At 39.6% G+C, this 24038-nt stretch overlaps 1 protein-coding gene across 6 annotated transcripts in view; it reads right to left on the bottom strand.

The window, feature by feature from the left end:
• Positions 1–24038, bottom strand: part of LOC100868603 (neural-cadherin) — a 168184-nt gene that overhangs the window by 11497 nt on the left and 132649 nt on the right. The window lies entirely within an intron of this gene.

Consider the following 24038-nt stretch of genomic DNA (forward strand, 5'->3'; position numbering starts at 1 on the left):
CGTGTACGCTCATTGAAATTTCCCTCGTTTCGTTCGATTTTCCATTCGTTCAGGAGTACAAGATCGCAACTTGTTTCCAGATCTTGGTATTTCACGGTTAATTTATGCGGATAATTTAATGGAAAATTCATGTTCGATCATTTATTAGCTTCCGGTTGCGGACTCGATACGTGTTTGAGGTATCGATCTTCCCGATAAAACGAAGACAGAGGTTCATTACGGAAGCAACGACCGATTAGAATCGCGGATTCTGACAAGTCGAATTACCTTTTTTCCTTTTTTATCGCCATTACATCGTCGAAAACTGGTGGCGATAAAATGATTCAACTTATCGATTCGAAATACAAATTTCGTTGTACGATTTTTCCTCGTTACCTCGTTTTCCATACAAGAGAATTAAAAAAAGCTCGGTCGAGAACGCTCGCTTTTCACAAATGAACGAACGATCACCGGATAGCGAACTCTCGTTAAAATAATAATAAAGTTGGTTAATAAATCATTCTATTCCCCCCCCTCCAGAAACTTTTCTCGACAAACATTATTAACAATTTCAACGCGCCTCATTAAAACTCCTTACTTCCAAGCTTACCTCGATCCAACCGCAGCACAAACTAACTCTCTCTCTCTCTCTCTCTCTCTCTCTCTCTCTCTCTCTCTCTCAAGTAATTTAAATCTCGTCCTCCACAACGAGATGGAATTAAAGAAACAAGTATGTTCCACGAGAATTAACGTCACATAATCTGTCCAAGGCGTGGAAATTTAGAAATAGTGTAATATCATCGTTTCATTCGAGGATGAAATTCACGCGGTTCGGGAAAACGATATATAATCGCGAAATATCCGCGCCACGTCAATAGACGGATTATTAAGATGGATTCCCAAGTCAATTTGCGGAACGAATACACGGATATCCGGCTTGGGCCAATTTGCCTCAAACGTGTCTTGGAGAAATATTAACTCGTCTCGATTCTCTTTGCTCGACGAATTTATCTGTCTAATTAAGTTCATTCTCGCACTTTCCGTTCCTATTCCATCCGTTGCTTGATGAATTCGCGAATTATTATTCGAAAAATATTATTTCAAAGTTGAAGAAATCGGCGAGTTTCGGCACGCGAGAATTTTCAAAGAATTTTGATCGGATCGGATGCGAAAGATGGGTTTTCTAGGGACGTTAGAGATTGGAATTTCTTTGTGAAAAGTGTGTTTATCGAGCTCGAGTCATTCACGTTCGTCGAGTCGAATATCCGGATGAAAGTGCGGATAAAAGTGTTTAATTAATCGAGCGAACAACGGTTTATCGTTGTTCCGTTGATTTTGTTGAGAAAAAGAAAAAGAAAAAAAAAAAAAAGAATAGGTTAAAAGCTCTTCTACTATTTTATCTATGTGAAAAGGATGTGAAAAGGATTCTTCACCTTTCTCTCTTCTCTTCTCTTCTTTCTCCATTCGAGGAGAATAAATATTTGCCGAGATTAATTCGCGTTTAATTTCAGTAAGATAACAGGCCATCGAATTACGATGCGCACGACGAGAAGAAATAACGTACGTGTAAAAATATTATTCTCTCGTTGTGTTTCGTCGAATCGTTTATTTTTAATAATCTCGCAAGTTTCTAACGAAGTCGCGCCTCGTAGATTCTTGAGTCATCGTGACTCGACGTCTACGACGACGATACGAATTTAATTACTTTAAATATCAAGGAATGCGTGTTTTTCGAGCAAGCGAGCGTAGAAACAACGGGAAAAATTAAAATATTACGAGAAAGCGCAAATATATTAACGTCACGCAGCGAAATTTCAATATCAATTTTCATTAAAATCAAAATTTATTACGATAATTAAAAATTCTGGCGCGTTGTGTTTCCTCTTTAATAAATCATAATAAGAATTTATTTACACGTGGTTTTCCCCGTTACGAATGAAGATAAAGCACGAAAAGATATATATATCATATAAACTTATCTGATTCGTAATATTAATATGATATTAAAAAAAAAAATGTGTATAATGCAATTCTTCTTTCAGAAAAAAAAAAGAAAAAATGAAAACGAAACATCACGACATAATTTCCTGCGATCCTACATTTTATAAATATACACTTTCCGAAAAACCAACTAAAAACTCGTTATTCGTCAAATATAATCCGCCATTATTCTTGTACTCCAATTTTACAAAAATCAACAAGCATAATTTTTCAAAAAGCGGGATGACAAGAATAAAAAAAAAAAAAAATATGGTGCAACGAAAAATACGTTCCTCCTTCTTTTTTCCCATTCGTCCACTGTTTACACAATTATTAAAAACACGAGAGGAAACATTGCAAAATATTATCCTCGATCTCTCGTGTTTTCATTATCTTTTCTTAAAATCATTATTCATCCATTATTATTCCATCTTTGTCCATCTCGTCGTCTCCGTGTCCAAATTAATTTCCGTGATCGAGAAACGATGAAAAATAGAACGACAGGACGAAGAAGGCCAGGCCTCGGAGGAATTAATTATGTTGCCTTCGATCCCCAACGATCGCTCAACCGAGGGGGAGAGGATAAAACCTCGGCCAAACTCGGCCGCAGCAACAATTCCACGCTTTTTTCCCCTCTCGATTGATTCGCGACCCACTTTCGTAATTCTTAATGCGCGGATTTCCACGATTTATCGAAGGCGAGAAGACGAGGAGGAGAAAAAGAGGAGACGGATGCGGGCACGCATCCGGATTTCTCTCTTCTCCGAATTCGAATCGAGAAAGATAGTGGCAGAAAGGTAGAAATGCACGCATTGGAAAATTGATGTAGTGGAATTATTTCTAGATGTTGCACATTTGTCATTCTTTCTTTTTTTTTGCGTGTATAATTCGAGAAAACGCGTTACAGTTGATTTTGATTCGATGCAATTTTATTTTTGTGCTCTAACGTGACTCCGGTTTAGCATTCCCCAACGATCTGTTCAACGACGCGGAGAATCGTACGTGCTGATATATGGAATACAATCTGAAATCCAATTGTGAACACGGAATATTTTTCTTCAATCATCGATTTCTTCTTTTTCTTAGAACGAAAGGAGAATTTTTTAACCTTCGAACGAGAATTATCGAAATTAAAAATTAAATTTAATCTAAAAATTCGTATTTTTGCGACAGATATCTAATCGTGATTGATATATATATATATATATATCGATTCGATGAAAATATCTTTAATGCGATATTAAAGCCACTGGTGGGAAGCCAGATTATTATAATCTATCCAACAACTATAATAATAGGTAACATTTACCCATGTATCCAATAATTAAACATCAAAAGAGGTTAATGACCAGGTATCTCCATATATCCAGCGCCGGCCACGCGATATTAAACCAGAGCACGGTGGTGTCGCTTATTACGACTACTATTCCGCAACGACCAGGATAATAAGTAACGCTCGCTTAAGCGTTTAGTAATTACAAGTCAAAAGGGCGTAACACGACCGAATTTCTCTCACGCGTATCACGAAACCCGTGATTTTCGTTTTCCTTTCTTAATATAACAATTAATTAACGATAATCGTCGACGTTTACGAAGCCATCGATTCGACGTTTCACGTTGTTATACGTCGGAGATAAAATTTAGAACGGGATGCGCATTTTTGCTTCTTTCTTTCTTTCTTTCTTTCTTTTTTTTTTTTTTTTTTTAATTATCATCGATGAATCGAGCTGGCAACAACATCGACAGGTAACAATTTTATCCCCCAAGCGACCAATAATTAAAAGTCAAAAGGGCTTAATGACCGGAACAATTCAGCGGGAAAAGTGGATGGAATCGCGACTCTTCCGATCGTGAATCGTGATTCGCAGTAAATATGCCGTGTGCAGTGGTGAAATAAATTCGCGTGCAATTTCAAATTTACGAGGAGGTTGGCGGGGGAACGCGTTAACTTTTAACGCTACGGCAATCCATACGGGGGATAACTAAATGGACGACGTTCGCCATCTATCCATGCCGGCCAACCTTTAAAAAAAAAAAGAGAGAGAGAGAAACGTACGTACCGAGCTCGAGCGTGAAAATTTATTTATTCGCGATTGATGATCGATTCGACACTTGTTAAAAACCGGCGACCAACCGATCTTACTACTACAAGTATCGATTTAAAAATTCAAACTTTCCCTTGAATTACAAAGGAAAAAAATTTTCGAGAGAATCTTTACTTCCTTCAAAGAAAGAAAGGGAGAGATTTCGTTAGCTCGTGTTTTTGGAAGGAAGGAAAACGAATGCGCGAAACGAGCGATGCACGAGCGCGTACAAGCCCTTTCAGACCTATTTGGCGAGAGAATAGTCGGAGCGAGTCAGACCGTTGGAGCGTAGCTTGTGAATCTATTGCCCGACCATTCCTTAACGACGTAACGTTAATTAACTTACTACCGTTCCACTGTTTCGCGGAAATAAGTCGATGCACCGAATCTCTTTTACCCATCGCTCCGTGTAAATTTCCTTTCCGTGCGTATATAAAATAAATAAATAACGGATTACTCGTTTTTTAATCAAATTTAATCGAACTTTTCATCATTACAATATGCACCTGGTCTACATTTAAAATTCGAGAAAGTTGATTCGGATGGAAAAAAAGACGAAACTTTAATGAAATTTATCTTTTACTTGATGCCACGACGATTTTAAGATAAACACTGAGCGAAACTGTAAATTTGTTTTTACTATTTGCTCAGTTGAATACCGCGAGCATACTTCACTTGATTATTTCAGTTTCTAAACTTTCATTTTCCAATCCGTGGAAGACGAACAACTACGAAATTACGTAAGTCATAAAGCTTTATCCTACGAATGAAAAAGTTTCACTCAAACTTCCGGCGAACAAATATTTCCCACTTCTTCCCACTTCTTCTTCGTTGATAAAAAGGGAAGGGAATTTTTTAAGATCTAAAAAAATTAATTACAATTATTTCTCTCTGGTGAAATCACCATACCTTTCGTACAGCGCACGTATAAATTCTTCCACGCAAGATTTTCTTTCCACATTTATTTGGGAATATTGAAAAACGCGTACGTGAGATATCTCACGTTTGCGGCGTGGTCGCAAAGAATCGCTGTCGAGAGCAAAAAAAAAAAAAAGGGAGGTTAACGTAAGACGTATTGCTCTCTAAAAAAAAATCACATTTCACGGAGGAAAATCGAGAACGTTTTATCGAAAATATTACGGGAGACACGTCTGGCTACGTTATTAACGAGATATCCCATATTGGCAAACGGTCGGTTGAATTTGTCATTACCGTTCGATCGAGCGTTCTCATTTTCCAACCCCTGTGCGTCATCGGTATTCCATTGTGGTTGCAACCACTCATCGACCATCTCTGACGGACCTATCCTAGATGCAACGAGCGCGATTCGATCGTTAACTGTTAATATTCGAATACGCTCCCCGCGGAAGGATGGCAGGATTCGCTTTGTCCAGATTCCCGACCCAACGCTTCGCTAACAACCAAGGGCCATCCCCTGGACCAGAATCCAGACGATGGAAACGAATCGAGATTATTAAAAGCGATTCGAATACAATTTTACACGAATTTGAACGAAACTTTCAAGCTTTTTCAAACATTTAAATTCACGAAAGATGATTAGAGAATCGTGCTACTTTTATTATTCATCCCTGATTAATCGAACATCTCGCGCGATAAACGATCGATATCTGTTGGCGCGCATTTCCAAATTTTTATTAATATTGAAACACGTTTCTACGGAAGAATGGCAGGATCTCGACGAAAATCGAGATGGAAACGGATCGAGATTATTAAAAGCGATTCGAATACAATTTTACACGAATTTGAACGAAACTTTCAAGCTTTTTCAAACATTTAAATTCACGAAAGATGATTAGAGAATCGTGCTACTTTTATTATTCATCCCTGATTAATCGAACATCTCGCGCGATAAACGATCGATATCTGTTGGCGCGCATTTCCAAATTTTTAATATTGAAACACGTTTCTACGGAAGAATGGCAGGATTTCGACGAAAATCGAGATGGAAACGAATCGAAATTATCAAAAGTTTCAAAGCGATTGCAACTTCGTCGAATACCGATTAATTTTATGCTTTAAAATAAACTTTTTTCAAATATTTATATACCAAAATTCTGTTTCCATGGAAGATGATTAGAGAATCGTGTTACTTTCTTCCTTTTATTATTAGTCATCCCTGATTATTCGAACATCCAAATTTTCCGCGTAAAAACGACCGATCGTTGTTCGAAGGAGGGGAAAGAGATATCGATTGCAAATTTCTTTGAAATCGGGGAAAATTGAAATCGTAGCACGATGATTTGGAGGATCGTGAAACATCGGGCAAATTTAACGCATATTGCAAACTCTCGCGACTTTATGAATTTTAAGTGTATTTCTCGTGTGTATTCGATCAAAATTCTCGCTCTTTTGACAGCGATTTTCTTTTTTTTCACGCTATTTGTTCCTTTTCCATAATCTCCCCGTACTTTTTTCGACTCGAACGGAGGATACTTCTTCCGGACAGGAAGAGTTGTTTGGAAATTTTTGTACAATATGATGGAGAAATATACGGTATAATTTATGATTTATCTCAATTTTGTACGTTTTAACGGGGAATGTTTGGAAATTAGCTAACATAGAGCACGCGAAATATTGGGGATATCAAATCGTAACGAAGGGATTACTCGCTTTTTTTTTTTTACTAGATAGCTGATGAAAAATTCATCTCTCGTGTTTCATAAAATATGACGTTGTAATATCTAAATGGGAAAGGTAAAATGAAAAAAAGGGAAAAAAGGAATAAAGTCTGTTTTCACAGCATATGCGTTTTAACGGACGATGCGATTTACGATTTTACATTCGTAAAAATTTCGCATTTCCTTTACGTATCGAGATTGAAAAAGAATTTAAAGAAGCGAGTATATCTTAATTCAACGATTAAAAATATTTCATCGAACGATCGGGAAAATATTTGTATTACCGGAACGAATAAGGCAACAATTTTCAACGAAAAAACGTAGAAAAACAAACACGCGTACGTTCGGTCAATATCCACGCAACCAGATTAAATGGAGAGCGTGTAACAATTTGTCCAATTTAATTAAACTTCATCGATCGTTCGAAGCGCAAAGAATAATAATAATAATAAGCAAGAATAATGACGATAAAAAGAATATCCCCTGTCAAATTTCACGATTTACGATTTCACTTTCATCAACACCGCGATACTCTCTCTCTCTCTCTCTCTTCTTTTTTCTTTTTTAAAGTACCATCAGCGTTAATGGAGCCTGGTGGGTATACAGGCCACCTCCTCGCGCTTAATCAACCTCCTCCCCCGTTCGTGCACGAAGTCGGCGGAAGCGGACGGGTTGAGCGCCAAGTTTACAAATTTAGCGGGGCGCTTAAATGGTGGAAACACGGCCGTTAAATGCAGGGAGGAAGCGATAGAATAAAAGTTGAACGAGTCGAGGGGGAGGGGAGAGCCATCGATTACGGGGAGGGGAGTTTTGTTTTCTCTCGGCAGCGGCCGACGGCTACACACGCCACGACGACGCTGTGTGGATGCCACACGTACGCGTTACCGGGTACGCCACGGGGTAAGAAATCGATAAAGCCCCCACCTCGCCCGCCTTCTAACCCCTTTCCAACCCCTTTGCGACCACTTTCCAACCTCTAACGGTCCGGAGAAGCCGATTCTTAGCCGCGCCCTCCCCTCAAAATGCCCCGTTTCTCTTCCTTTTCTTCTTCTCCTTCCTTTCTTCCTTCCTTACTCGCCTTATCTTCTTTTATTCGATTGGAACAGGGATTGGAAATTTGTACGGTTTGCAAGGCAATAAGGAAGGGGTTGTTACGGTTGGGATTCAAGATCGTGACACCGTTTCGTGTACGAATCTAACGTTGGACGATGGCCAACGATTAATGCAAATTATCGCCGGTGGTTTGGATTCGCCAGGTTAATTTCACCGTTTCGTGTGAATCTAGGCACGCTTGTAATCTAACAAACGGCCCGAGACGTTCCTCCTGGTTTCCACTAAATTTTTATCGTTTAAATTGGGGAAAGAAATTGCCACCGTTGATTTTTCTCGTATTTAAAATTAACGAAGGCGTGAAAATATGATCCGCTAACTTCTTCCACGGATCGTGACGTTAGATTGGTCGAGTCGCGCGCGAATCGCGAGAATTGAAAATTTAGAAGACGTTCTGGATCGCCACGGGGGGCGTTGAATGGGGGACTAATGGATCGCGTCGATCCCTTTCCATCCCCTCCATCTTTCCTTACAGACTGGTGAAAAGAACGGACTGGAAACCTGGTCGCCTTTCCATTCCTTAATTGGAATTGTCCGCGACAATGATGTAATCGAGTATCCAATCGGGCGGAGATTGCTTCCTCGAAAGTCGCTGAAAATCGAGCGAATTTTTTCCGCTTGTCTTGTTAGCGTCGCTCTCCCGAGCCCGACTTCCTTCATTTTTGTTCGCGTCGAACAGGCCACGGACGATTCCGTCCCAAGAATCGATAACGCGTCCTCGGGAATTTCTCCTCATTTTTTCCGATGTTTCAACTTTCGTTTCAATCGTGGACGGTCCATTTACGAAGCTGATGTGATCGGTGAATTCGATCGAGAAAAATTTAAATTCGACGTATTGTTTACGCGTATCGTATAAAAATAAAGAATAAATAGTAAACTGATTATTTCGTGAAATTTACGAACGTTTCATTCGTTCGATTTAATTACGGCTCGCGTAATGAAATAAAATTTCGTGTCGGCAAGTAAAATATACTTTAATGTGTTTTTCAAACGCCCGAATCTTGATATTACACCGTATTGAAAGTATTGTAAAGGCGGGAAAAAAAAAAAAAAAAGAAAAATGTAACTCGCGACGTTTCGAGAGAGAGCCTGTAAGCTTTCAAATCCGAACGAGAGGCTGTTCACATTCTCAAAGTTCGTTTGAAATGATACGTATTTAATGACCAACCCTTCTTTTCGCGCGAACCCAGCAGAAATGTAGGTCGATTGTGCCCTTCACTTTCTCTCTCTCTCTCTCTCTCTCTCTCGTACAATTTACACATTTTTTTTTTCCTCTTCTCTTCGACGATAATTCGAGACGAAACACGAGTTCCCCTCATTCTAGAGAAAATTCCTTTGCGAATTCCTTTCACCTCCTCTAAAAAAGGAAATACAATCAAACACTCGCAAGGAATTAATCCAATCCTTGACGTACGCAACGACACAAATCATCGTGGATAAGATAAGAGTGATTTAACGAAAAGATTTACACTTTTCTTTCCTTCGAAGAGAACCCTTCGAACGCGTGAATGTATCCCCGACACACGGTGGCCGTCGACATTTACGATCCACGAGAGAGAGAGAGAGAGAGAGAGAGAGAGAGAGAGAACGGAACCGCAAAATTAGAAAAAAAAAAAGAGAGAGAAAGGGAAAAAATAGAGACAAGAGTCGGGGAACGAGAAGAAAACGAGGCAACCCGACTTAATTTCCTTCCTGTTTTCCGTGTGGAGATAAATCACAGGTGATAAATCCGCGGCAATAAATCGCCACGGAAAAATAGTGTCGCGTTACCGGCCCGGGCCAAGTATATCACGTCCTCGCTTACGAGCCGTGCACCTGTGTGCTCATACGTTTCTATATATACATATATATATATTTTATACGTGCTCTCCACAAACCACTCGATTCGATCGCCTTCCCATTTGCACGGGCAAAACTGTTTTCGGATAAAAATCTAACCTCGCGTGTCGCGAGTGGATCTTGTCCCCGAAAACGAACCAGATTCTCGCTAAACTTATCGTACCACCCGTCTTTCCTTTCCTTTTTTTCCTTTCTTTTTTTTTTTTTTTTTTTTTTTTGGAAAAAGCGAAAAGTTTCGCGAGTTCGATGATTGGAGAATTTCGATCGATCGATAGTGGATTTCTGTCACGAGTGATTATTTAGCTTGTTTAGCTGGTACGAAGTGATTCTCGGTCGGGGACGAATTTATCAAAGGATATATAAAAAGTGAAGTTGTTCGAGGAGGGTGGATAGTTTCGTAGGAAAAGTTTCCAGTTCGAGTTTGTGCGGTTAATACGTCTTATCGAACTGCTTTCATCTTACCGATATCAAAATTTCCTCTTCTATTCGTATAATAAAGTCCAGGTACATTTCGAACTTGTCCAAAGTATTCTAATAAATTGGATAAAAGTTTTGAAACATAGCCGGTACGTGGCTTATCTGGCCTTCCAGCTAGCATTGCTATCTGCGCACTACGAGCGTTTCTTTCCAACGAATATTGATAGGTTTAAATCGAGGTAATTTATTTAATGATCAACGAGTCGAGTTGAGAAAACTCGATATTTGCCAAGTTAGAAATAATACAACGGTTTCTATCGCTTTTGGCGTAAAGCTTCGATCGAAACTTCGACCATCCCTTTCTCCTCCTATCTTTTTTTTTTTTTTTTTTTTTTTACAAAAGGGGTCATTACTCTCGTGCCCGTTCTTTCCTTTATTCCCACCACCTGTATTTTTTCGCTTGATTTATAATCCCGATGGAAAGTATAAATGGGATTTTTTTTTTTACTTTTGCAAAGATAAAACGACTCGTTGAGAATTGAAAAAAATATTAAAATAAACAAACGAAAGTCTAACTATCGAGTGTACCGAAAATAGGGAAGAGATTAATAATTAACATATTATCGATGAAAATGTCGTTTCGACATTTGAAATAATAATTCATTTGAAGGATGATCTTTTTTGATTTTGAAACGCAGTCGCCAATTTGCCGAGTGATCTTCATTTTCGAAGCGTGAGGCGATACTTTCCCTCTTAAAAGATGCAAAACTCGCTTAATATTCATAGAAGAATTTTTATTTGATCATTATCCGGCGACTTTTCTTCGCTACGGTAATATCGCGCGCAGCTAATAAAACTGGATTAAAAAGATTTTGCATCCTCTAACTAGCCCTCCTTTAAAATTCAAATCGCAGAAAAATTCCTCCCTCCATCGTAACCAGCCAACTTTCTTTTCCAGTTCGCGCCTTTGTTCCAAATTTAACATTTACGTTACGATGCGTTTGATAAAAATTGATAAAATCGTAAAGAGCAGCGGATCCGCAACGCGCGTAATGTGAAAAATTTGCTCCGTGCAGCCGTGCTTCCACCGATTCGAGGATCTCGCGAAATTCAAATCCTTTCACCATTTTGACGCGCAATGTGCCTCGTCCGCGCCTCCGCTAACCCCAACATTTCACGGGAAGAATTGTATCGGAAATCCTGGAATCCGCGAAATTTCAGCCACGCCGATATTTCTCCACGAATTTTTCAATTAGGATTTAGATCACTTTCAGGCTGTGGTTCCATCGATATTTCTTTCTTTCGCGTTTTTAAAAGAGCAAGGCGATTGATCGAATACGTTTTCTCTTCTATTCTTCGACGAAATCAGCGATAGAAAAGAAGAAAAAAAAGAAATATCGAAGCGATGATTTTGCATCGGAATTACCTCGGTTCTTATACATCGTATGCTGGAGAATTATAAGGAAAATATTAGAGATAGGAGGACAAGGTTACAAATTTGATGGTAATTACGATTTAATGGAAAGTCATCCGAGTTAACTGATGTAATATAGAGGAACACTGTTAAGAGACACAATTTCAAGCTCAGTGTCGTAATTAACGCGGCGAGCAGTGTAACGGCACAATTTATGAACGGTAGTTCCAAGGAAAGCTAAGCTCGCGCTAATTCGTTACGTGTTACACGCCTAAAGCTTTTGTCGGACGAATGATTTATTCCACTTTGCACGCGCAACAATTTGTATTGTTGTTATCTCGAGCAAGATTCATTGCATAACGCTCCAACGATACACGAGTCACGAGTACGAATCTTACGTCTGAGTTTCATATTTCGTATTCAAAACCGCACAACAGGATATTAACATTATTTCATCATCCGAAATCCCAGCCAAAAAACCAGAGAGAGAAATCGTCCCATTGAAATCGTTTCTCGTTTTATTCCGATATCTCGATCGGTTGCCGAGATATAAACGCTCGAAGACGACGATGCATGAATGGGTTGTCGGTGACTATATTTTTTCCTGGAAACGCGTATCACGCTACTCGTCCAGACCTCAGCATACGTCAATAAGACGTTGCGCAACCGAGAAATTCGAGTAGCGATAAGCGACAAAAATAGTAAACGATTAAAAAACGATTATCCTTTTCTTTACGCGATGATATCTCAGGAACCGGAAATCGTATCGAGATGAACGAAAAAACGTTTTAAAGAGGAAGGTTCGACGCTTCCAACGATCGCTCATGGATTAACCGGAAATCACTATCCTCGAAATTATAGCGATTGAAAGTTTGCTCAATTTTAATACCTTTATTGCGATTGACTAAAAATTACTTTTTCTTTACGCGATAATATCTCAGGAACCAGAAGAGGTATCGAGATAAACGAAAAAGCGTTTTAAAGAGGAAGATTCGACGCTTTTAACGATCGCTCATGGATTAACCGGAAATCACTATCCTCGGAATTGTGGCGATTGAAAGTTTGCTCAATTTTAATACCTTTATTGCGATTGACTAAAAATTACTTTTTCTTTACACGATGATATTTCAGGGACCAGAGGAGATATCGGGATAAACGAAAAAGCGTTTTAAAGAGGAAAGTTCGACGCTTCCAACGAACGTTCAGCCATTGACCGAAATTCACTATCTTCGAAGTTACGGCGGATCGAAATTGTCCTAGTTTCAATAAGATTTGTTACGCTTTAATTCGACGTTGAATCACGCGATGGATATGCTTATTTTCCGAAAACCATTGCTCACAACGATCCTACTAATGACGAAAGAAAAATATAATATAAGCAAAGAAGGAGGCATCCCGAGTAACGAACGAAGGAGCACGCACAAGTAAAAAAAGATTCGATTAAACGAATCACAGCTTCTCGAGCACCTCGCCACCCGATTATTTATTCAGCTCGGGAATCCCGCGACAAAGATCGTCCGTCGGGTTGAATTTCCCCGGTCGCGCGCCATCAATCTCCTTCGGGATTCCACTTTCGAACCAAGTTCGAACCTCTCCCCTCCCCAACTTCATTTCCCTGTCCCCCTCGCTCTTTCGCGAACCGAGTCGGCCAACTCGAAACTTGACGACTCATCTTGGCGCATAATGGCGCCTAATTATCGCCCCATTGATCCAACGAATTAGGACATTGTAAAAGTGTCGACGGGTGTCGTCAAGTCGCTCGAATCGAAGGAGGAGGGAGATCGACACCGGTTATCGACACCCAGAGCAAACTTTTTAACGGGACCGATCCGGAATTCTAAACGATCCTTCTTCTCGAAGGGAAGGGAGCCGAGATTTATGACCCCAAAAGCAAACCAAGAAATCGGCGTGTTTATTCCCGCGGAATATTCCCGCGAACGAAGGAAGAAAAATGCGGAGAATGGACAGAGATATCGAAGCGAAAAAGATAGATGGGAGGGGATGGAAGAAGAGGCGAAAGAAAGAAGAAATATCGAGTGGAAGAGAAAGAGAGGGACGCGGCTTTGTTACGAAACTCTTTAGCAGCGAAAGGTTTGTCTATCGATGAGATCTATGAGATGAGACCTCCCCTCGAGCCACGTTTTCATCGATCCGCCCGATTGTCGGGTGGGAACAATTCGTCTTTGTCTTCGAGAATTAAGGAAGAGAGAAGAAAGGAAGGAACTTGTTTACGCCGAAGAGTGTTTTTGTCGAAAATGGATGAGCACTTGGAAATAATAAAAAGGAAGAATGTTTAAGAACCGACTCACGATGAGACTCCTCCTTTCGATATTCCTCCTTCGTACGCGCGACGAAAGTGCGAAGAAAGTTGTTTCCCCTCTTCTTTCCACTCCGAATTGTATTAACGAGAATGAAAATTTCGTTGGAGATGAATACAATGGTGGAATACAATTTTTGGAACGATAGATGCCCCTTTCGAGGTAGAAAAACGAAAAGTAGAAAAACATAGGACGAAGTATATTAGAGGGAAGCAAAGAGAGCGAATCGATTCGCATGAAAGATGGAAATTTGTACGATGAATAGGTACCCGTGGGAGGGGATTATGGGGAATTTTCGAGGCGGATAGGAAATTGGAGAGATACGATAGCGCAGACCGCGGAGGAAGGAAGAATATTTCGCATTCTAATGGAGAAAATAAGCAGCACGCGTATTATGGACGTCGTAATGGAAATCCTCGAAGCACGCCATGGGAAATAGATAGAGGTGGATCAGGAGCGAAAAGCTGTTTCGATATATCCGTTTTCACAGCTAAAAAGTTTCCAGACTAGGATCCCGAATTATCGGCGACGGCCTTTCACGTCTCGTACGAGCTTCTTTTACGCTCGTCTCGACGCGGAAAATTAGATTTCAACCCTTTCTTGTATCTCTTAACGCTTCGATCGTCCAACTATTCCCGATATTCAAACAATTTCCTCGATTCTCCTCGATATTTCTCCTCGACTCTGTTCCCTCTCCTCCACACCTTTCTCATCCTCCTGTTACGCTTCCTCCTCTCTCTCTCCCTCCCCCTCTGTTTCACAACTGGAATCTCGTTATCCGTTTAATTATTGTCGGTTGGTGGGATCGGAGAAAAGGCACGGAGAACGGATAAAGCGGTAATACAAGGCTTAGGTTGGATAAAGAACTAGTTCGTTTACACGAACGGCTAACCGTTCTTTGTTGCGCAATCGCCAACTAGACGCGGGGTTAATCGTGCTTACCCCCCGTGTGACATGGCATAAATGAGAGCTAGCTAATCTCTGCCCTCGTGCACGCCCGGAATAATCGTATACGGTTGATAATCACTTTCCACGAAATTGCGTGGAACGACCAATACGTATTTTCCGCCCAACGAGTTAATCTCACACTTTTCTCCCCACGATTCTTCTATCCGCCCAAGCCTTCTTCCAAACCGAAGAGATTGAATTGCGTGTAACTCTTGCGATTTCCATCTCACGTCGTATCGTTCTTTTCGAAATTTTTCCTCTGGAAAAAATGTGGACGAGCAGATTCAAACAGACTTTCGCCGCAAAAGGACAAAAGTGTCTCCCTCCGTTTCGGCGAAAGAAACGTTGGAAAGAAAGGGGGAGGGGTGTCATCGGCGAGGCACGAAGGCATTAAAATTCAGGGAAAGGAACGTTTCATTTGTGCTTAACGCTTTTCAATGTCCGCGAAAGCACCGAGTCACCGAATAAAAGATGAACCTCCGCGCCTCCTGCCTCGCACGGTATTTCGACTTGAAAAAACCTTTAAACGAATTCAATTTCGCAACTTGGCCGCCTAGCTTTCCACCCATTTACCGACTCCCAACGATTTATCCTCAAATCGAACGATCCTCGAATCGACCGTGTTTTTTCTTTTTTTTTTTTTAACAAATTTCATTCCACGATACCGAGTCTCGTTTACAGATATATCACGCTTCCACGTTCTTTTTCTAAATTGTATATTAGGCAAATAAATTTCTTTCTTTTGTACGATCGTGATTTCTGGCCGAATTCGAATTACCTTTTCTTTCGTTTTCGAGCGCTCTGAGATGCAACGATTTCAAGCGATACGGCGTGCGAGAAGCGTCGTACTTTTCAGCGTTCCAGCTTTGAATAATCGGCTGTTGAATCGGCTATCAAATTGGTTTGGGAGAGATCGTGGTAGCAAAGATTCAAATTTGAAAGTTTTAATTTGGAAGACGAGGATCATTCAGGTGAAAGTCCGAGGAAAATCCGACCCAGCGAAAAGAACGATTGGATAATCTCGTGCATCGTAATTTATGTAATAGAATCTTGAATTTGAAAGAAAAAGGAAGAAGAATTTATTCGCACATCTAATACATGTATACACATCGGTTGATATTTCAACGACGAATATTCAAATTAACGAAATCCTCCCCAATGCTCAGCCCCGATCAAGCTAAATCGCGATAATCGCTCGCTGGAGAACCGTTGTCTCAAGATCGTGTTTTAGCAACGCGAATTACGCGCCTCGTACATACATATTCCGTGCGTTCATACCTCCACGCGCATAATACCTCCTACGTGTTTCTCGCGCGAAAATTGTTTACAGTCGGTCGATGCACGCTCGATATATCCCCCTGTTCTGTTTCAAATTGTTATTAAAAAAAAGTGGCCGTTTTCGAATTAAAGCGAGGAACGAACAACAATTTTTCAAATTGTCGTTTGTCTCCTGTCGAATCATCGAGAAAAACAAGAGGAGATGAAAAATTATCGGGGGAAAAGGGCGTGAAATTTTGATATCGCATCTTTCTTTTTCCTTTACACGCACGATTATCGTGGAATCCTCCGCACAAATCAATAATATCAGGCGAATATCCCTGAGTTATAGATCGATATACATATCGCTCGTCTATAATCAGTTTACATCGGTTGGCAGAGACGCAAGGACGAGGATCAATATCGGATCGGCCTCGGTTCGAAAACCGACGCTTCCATCGAATTCTCCTCGCACAGTTAACCACGCGGGTTACGAAGGGACAGGTGTGCCATCAATTTTTTCAATCTCTCTGTTTGCCGATTTCCTTCGTTCTCCTCCCCCCTCCCCCTTTTTTTCTTCGTCTCTTCTTTCAACTCTTGGATACGCAGGAGGAAAATTCAATTTTGTTTTTTCTCTTCTTTTCTTCTTCCCGCCCGATGCATCGACGCGATAATTCGGAAGGATTTCGGATTACCGTATGATACATCGGGGCAATATTTACGATGGCCAAGGGGTGTGTAACGGGACGATAATAATGGTGTTAATGCTCGAATTTATTGTGGGATTTCACGGTGAATATTTCGCAGCATTCTCGGTATGAAATATATATATATATAGAGAGAGAGAGAGAAAGAGGGAGGAATTTCTGAAAAAGAGACGCGAATTAGAGAGATTAAACGATAAATTAGTGAAATTATGGAAAAACTTGTTACGAAGATTTGTTGTACGAGTTGTTTATTGTCGAATTAATCGAAAACTTTTCCAAGCTGATCCAACACGATTTTCAATAATCACCCTCGATTTCTTTTCAGACTCATCGATACCGATGGAACCAGTTTTAAAGTTTTCAATCATTCGAAAACTTTGGACCGGATATCTTCCGGTTAAATTACGCGAGATAAACTCCTGACTTGGCGTAATTGTATGTAAAAGAGTTAATCGTTTTTCTTTAACCGTCGAAGGAAAAGTTTTGCAGTTTCTGTATCGTCGTATTAACGACTCGCTTGAATTAAAAAGCATTCTTCTCACTCGAGTCCGAAGAATTTCGGAAGTACGAAGAGAATTGTGGATTTCGAAAAATTCCAACAAAATTAGAGCAATTACATAGCCGATTTATTTCGTTTGATTTCGAAAAGTTTTTTTTCGATCTCGACGATTTCTTAACGCGTCCAGGAAGATTGAGAAGAAGAAGAAAAAAATCGAGGGATTAATCGAATTCTTTACGATCCTTCCAGATTTTCGCCCACTCGAGTCCGTTCGAGATCGTTCATCTTATTAAGACTCTCGTTTCAAAGAGATCTCGAGATCTTTCCCATCAAGGAGAAAACTCGAAATTACTCACACATGTTCTACTACATAAATAGAACCAACGTTCCAATGGAAATGAAACGATATACGAGGAGACGATTCGTATAATTTTCGACGCGTCGAAACAACGATCAGGAATTTTTATTCCACTGTCTCGATCGGTGGAAAAGTGATTTACCGAATGAGAATTAAAAAGAAAAGAAAAAAAAAAAAAAATTGACCTCCATCCAGAGATTTGTATCCCATCGAAATTATCCGGAAGCGGAATTTCATCCTTCTTTTTCTTTCCTTTCTTCCCCTCTCCCTTTTCCATGATTCGCGCGCAGAGACGACACGTTCCGCATAATAATTTCATCGGATGGAAGAAGCGCCGGAAGCGTCGTTTATGCGTGGCCGAATGAACCTCGCGACGGCCGTAAAACGTTCCTACTGTTTCGCCAACGGGAGCCGCATTTTAATTCGTACAAGTTGCACATCCTCTCCTTCTCGAGGAGAATTTAACGCGTCGCGACGATCCCTCCCCCTCAACGTTTCCCCCCCGTCCTCCTTTCGAACTGGAGCGTCGCGTTTCTTTTCTTCTAACGTTTGCCTACGTGACGTTTCTGGCGCGCGTTAACGTCAATGAAAACTGCCGGTATCCGTTCGTCGCGAGTTTCTAGCTGCGCGATAAATCGATCACTCCGTCTCTCTCTCTCTCTCGAAATCGAAGTTTCGAAAGTCTCTCGACAATTCACTTCGGATCGGGCTTTTTCGATTATCCGTATCTTTCGTCGTTTATTTTTAACATCTCGCTCCACAATTAACATTTTTCGTTCGTCGAATATTTTCTTGAAGGAGCAATACAAATTATCTTCACACCCTTCTTTTTTATTCGACATCCTCGCGCACTTCTAGAGAAAGAATTCTAACTCTTCTAGTTTTAATTTCCATTGTTTCCACCGTGGTTAAACATCGTTGCCACCGCATCGGGCATTAGGAGCACGGACGCGACTCGTTACCGAGAGGGATTCGACTCGATGAATGGGTCGCCGCGAAGCTGTATCATATCGCGGAGAGAAACCAAAGCGGAACTTGCTGGAACTGTTGCAGGAAGACGGAAAATACGGACAGAATTTTCCACGTGACGTTTAATTAAACCGGGGAAATCGATATTATTGCGACGCGTTTAGAAGATAAATAACGAACTTGGGGATGAAAATTTCATGCGAAATTTCGTCGGGACGAAAGTTTCGATAACTTATCTCGGTTTACACGCTTTTCTTCTTTTTTTTTTTCTCTAATATCGTTTTGCTCTACTGGATGAGATTGCTTTTCCCTCGTCGTCCGGGAATACGAGGAAATGTTTTTCAATTTTATTTGGGTGGAATTTTTGTTTATTCTATTTTGTACGCAACGTTTTTGGCGCGCCATTCTACCCCGTTCGACTTCGAAACTTGAAAAATGAATTTTTCACGGAATCGTGGTTCCAAGTTTATATTATACGCCTCTGATATTCAGCTTCGAGTTTGCTTAGTTGCATAAAGTTACTACGAAAAAAATAACTACGCGAATAATCGGGGAAAATAATATTTCGGATTAGAAGTTCTTTAAAAAGTTATCCACGACGGATGCGAAGAGCAGCGATTTCAAATATCGGGGAATAAGAAGTTGCTCGATTTGATTCCCGATGGGTTGAAACGGTCGCAAGAAGAGGAATGGAAAATTCCGGGGATTCGAGTCTCAATTCAAGGAATCGTCTCAACAATTCTTCTCCCCCTGTTCCGGGGGAGGAAAATGAGGAGAAATTTCATTGGCCGATTCGAGGCAAACTTTTCTTCCTCCTTCTTTTTTTTTTTTTTTCTCAGCGATAAAGAATCGTTGGAAAAGGAGAAAGCAGTAGTAACGAGAGAGTAGTAAACGGCGTTCGAGCACGTTTTATTCGTCTCATTAATGCGAACGCTTTTTGTTCCGTGGATAAGCAACCTTTGACGGAGTTTTAAGCAAATATTTACCGTAAATATTCGCATATTCTACGACATATTGCAAATTAAGACGTGAAAAGATTAGGCGCAATACTTGTTTTAATAACGAAAAAGAAAAATTTGAGAATTTGAGAAAATCTTGCACAGATATTATATATCCTCACTTTCCCTTTCTCCTTCCATTTCTAACGCACGATCCAACCATCTCCATCACCGTTTAAAAACTCGATGGCTGAATACGGCGAGCCGCGGCATCTCTTATTTACGGAGAACAGTTAGCGCGGCGGAAAAGCGAAAGAGGTAAAGGGGAGGGAAAAAAAAGTAGAGGGAGAGAGAGAGAGAAAAAGGGAAAACAGGAAAGAGACGTCGCCAGGAAAATTAAATGTCAGGTAAACGCGTTTCGCGCCGGAAAATCCTTTCTCGCTACTGTGCGGATTTTTTTGTCCGGGCTTCATTTGTTTATGTCCCCGACGTTTGCGAAGAGTATCTCGCGCAAGAAATCAAGGCGTTGGCGACCACCTTTTTGTCGGATTTGCTCTCGAGATTTTCACCCTGCCTGTCTATCGATAAAGAAAGCTGGATCGAGCAAACAAACAGAGAGAGAGAGAGAGAGAGAGAAAGGAACAAAAGGCGAGGAGGAACAATGGAAGGAAGCCCCCTTTTTGCTTTTTATTAAAGAAATTCGGTAATTTCGTTAAAACGCTCCGCCTCTCGCGTCGACAAGAGTCGCAGCCTCGACGAGACGCCGACACTTTTTTCTCCCGATATTTTCAAAAAATTTTCTCTTCTCTATACTTTTTTTCTCCTCTTCTCTCGCGCACAATACACGTCACTCTCATTCACGAATGACCGCAACAGTTTTTTTCCACCCCTCCCCCTACGCCATTCATCAACGCGGCAAAGAACTGTACGCGCAAAATCCCTCTCAAAACAGTTCATCACGAAACACCAGCTGTCCACCGACTCGAAAACAACTGGTTTCGAGACACGTTCGTTTCTTGCACTTCAGCTGTCAGGCACAAGCGCGCCATCCAACCCCGATTTGTTCGATCCCTCCACCGAAATCACCGTTTTCGTTCATCTTGCGCCACAGTTTCGAAAACGTGTGAGACGTGGTCGTTTCGATCGAGAGAGGAAAAAGGAATCGGAAATGATTCGATCGAAAGGAAACACGTTTAATGAGAGTTTAAAGTAGCAATTTAACCAGCCGGTTTAACCCGCGCCCGCCTTTGTCCCCGGCCCGAAGAAAACTAAAAATTCTGCCAATTAACCCGTCCGATCGTTCCGATTTCACCAACACCGGTCTTCTTCACCGGTCCGAATTGCTCTCCTCGTTGATCGAATCGTTAACGGGACTTTCTCAGGCAAAAATTTTCCCGGTTATCTCGAGAGAGGAACCAAGTGTATACGCCTCGTGTAAAGCGACGAGTCTGATTTATATCGTGGCTGGAAGAAAAAAGTGGCGTGGCAAAGTAGCAGCTCTTAAGCGTTAGTTTTACGCTTTCCAATTCATCCGGTTAATTAAATAGAAACGAAGAATCGTACTTTTTTTTCTTTCTTTTTTTTTTTCACAATTCTATAATCTACCTGTATGATATGATTTTCGGCGAAGAGAGGACGACGGGATTTATATTTGGGACGGGAATATATCGAAAAGTGGATAAAACGATTACGTGACATCGGGAGGGGAAAAAAGTGAAATGCGAATGCCATGTCCCTTGGAAAAGGGGGAGGGGACGTACGAACGTGCGTTGGGAACAACATGGAAATTTGTTATCGAGAGACTGGCGATAATTTACGGTTAGTTCCGCGGGCCAATTTTGTTCCTCCGCGCCGCGGCTTATGAATATCTATGGAGTCACAAATTTTAACTTCAACAGAAACGAAAAATCGCGCAAACTGCGTTTTTTTCTCCCGTCGAGTGGAACGAATTTTTTCTCCCCCTTTCATTCTTTCTTTCATTCGCTCTCATTTTGCATTTTTTCGACTGAAAAAAAAGGAAAGGGGGCAGAATTCCTTTTCGTTCGAAGAAGAAGAAGAAGAAAAAGAGGAAGAACCGACGTTCAGCTACGTCAGGTGAAATTTGGCGGAACAAATGAGAGAGAGATGCTTTTGTGCGTTCGAGACTCGATGATGCTCGTTAACGTCCAATGTTAATTTAAAAGATAAAAAAAAATAAATGTCGAGGCAACGAAAGAGGAAGATATAAAAAGTACATCTTCGGCTTAAATGATATACCGTTATAACCATTTTTGTAAACGAGAAAAACTCGAAAATGTGCATCGAGTCTATCTAAATATTTTTAATTTATTATTTTAAGGTTAATTATATACGGATATACGCGAAATATTATCGAAAGATAATTATTCGAAGAATGAATGTGTCGTGATCGGCAAAAATATGTAAGCTCGGTTTCAAAGTGTAGTTTCGGTTTCCATTCTCGTCGTAAAATTAATTTCTCATGAAGATTCTAAACGTTACTGTTTACCCGTCTCAATGAATCTCTAATTAAAATTTATATTAGTTTAAATTTTGACAGAGAGGAAGAGAGAGAGGGAACGCCCCTTTAGATTTACCTACTCAAGTTGTTATTAACTCTTGTCCACTAATGGCAGTTGATCAATATGTAATTTGTCCTTAATTTACGTTTGAAATTAACATTATTACGATTAACGATGATGTTTACCGTGTATTACATTACCATGAATTACCATTAACGATTTTCTTATATTACTTTAAAGTAATTTGTGTTTTGGCTATTACATATTAATTAATTAGATTATTTAATAGATTATAATCGGTATATGGAAATATCGAAGCAAACACTTAGATAATTACCAATTGTCATAATTATCGGTGCTATATGGTTATATTGGACACTATTTGTTGGTGATTGCTCGTTTTGTTTAATAATAACGCAAAATAAAATACCAATAGTCCAATGGAATAATAACGAAATGTTATTAACGGTGTATAATATCGGTTTTGCGAGATATGCATTTGTCATTTCATTATAAAAAATCGTATTAACGAAACGATACGTCACTAATTTTTTTTATCGCATTATATAAATACGTCCCGATTCGTCAAAAAATAAAGTATTATAATTTTATTCGAACCGATATAAATTTTTCGGCTGTTAAGACGTATATAATTTGTATATTCCCGTAAGTTGTAGAAAATTTCTTTACTGTACTTTTTTCTCGTTGATTTTTAATAACATTAAAAAACGTTTCAAATAAAAGTTGAAAGATTTCAAGAGGGGTATAATCTCACGTTATTAGTTTTTTCCCTAAGTGGACGCGTAGAGGAATTATGAAGGTTAATGTGGTTTTTTTTAAATGGGATTACATATTTTTTATAGTATCAATAGATGCAACTTGGGATTCTCTGTAAAAAAGTATTAAACCATTTACTAGCAAAAAACTTATAGTTTAAAAAATAATTAAATTTAATTAGATATCTTCTAAATTAATGGTTTCTTGCTATATATTTGGTTTAATAATTTTTTTATAGAAAATGCCGAGAAACATTCATTAATTCATTAAAAAACATATGATTCCGTTTAAAAAAACAACGGTGATCTTTATAAGATTTTTACGCTACCACTTACGAAAAAATTGATAACGTTAGATTACAGTCCCCTTGAAACCATTTAACTTTTATCTGAAACATTTCTTAATATTATTAAAAATTAACGAGATATTACAAATAATAAATTATATAATATTCATATATTTCTAAATTTTTCAGGATTAAAAAAGTGGGGAAAGCACGCTCAATACTGCAAAAAATAGCAGTTCTCATTGTAAAAAAGTAAGTATTAGGAGAGGTAAGTATTTAGATTTAAGAAAACTGTAAAAAAAAAAAGCAAAGTCTTAAAAAATAACAGCCAAAAAAGGTAAGTATGGAAACGGTAAGTATAAAGGTAAGTATAAAGGTAAGTATAAAGGTAAGTATACGTTAAATTTGATCAAACCTCTTGTAAGATTATATTCTCCTGATACAAAGTCGAAAAATTGGACAAAAATTTCTCTCATTCGATCAATAATTCCAGGAATATAACGTCATTTCCAAGAATTGGCGAAATTCTAGAAATTCGACGTCATTTCCAAGAATTGGCGAAATTCTAGGAACTTGACGTCATTTCCAAGAATTGGCGAAATTCTAAGAATTCGACGTCATTTCTTGGAAAAATTTCTCGAACGACCTCCTGTCAACTTATGTTCTCCTAATACAAAGTCGAAAAATTGGCCAAAAATTTCAGTCGGCCGAAAATTTCGAGAATTCCAGGAATTTGACGTCACTTCTAAGAAATTCTAAGAATTTGACGTCATTTCCAAGAATTGGCGAAATTCTAGGAATTTGACGTCATTTCCAAGAATTTTCGAAATTCTAAGAATTCGACGTAATTTCTTGGAAAAATTTCTCGAACGACCTCCTGTCAACTTATCTTCTCCTGATACAAAGTCGAAAAATTGGCCAAAAATTTCAGTCGACCGAAAATTTCGAGGATTTCCAGGAATTTGACGTCACTTCTAAGAATTGGCGAAATTCTAAGAAT

This window comes from Apis florea, unplaced genomic scaffold, assembly GCF_048593485.1.
Source record: "Apis florea isolate Af1SG1 unplaced genomic scaffold, ASM4859348v1 contig_24_pilon, whole genome shotgun sequence".
Lineage (NCBI taxonomy): Eukaryota > Metazoa > Arthropoda > Insecta > Hymenoptera > Apidae > Apis > Apis florea.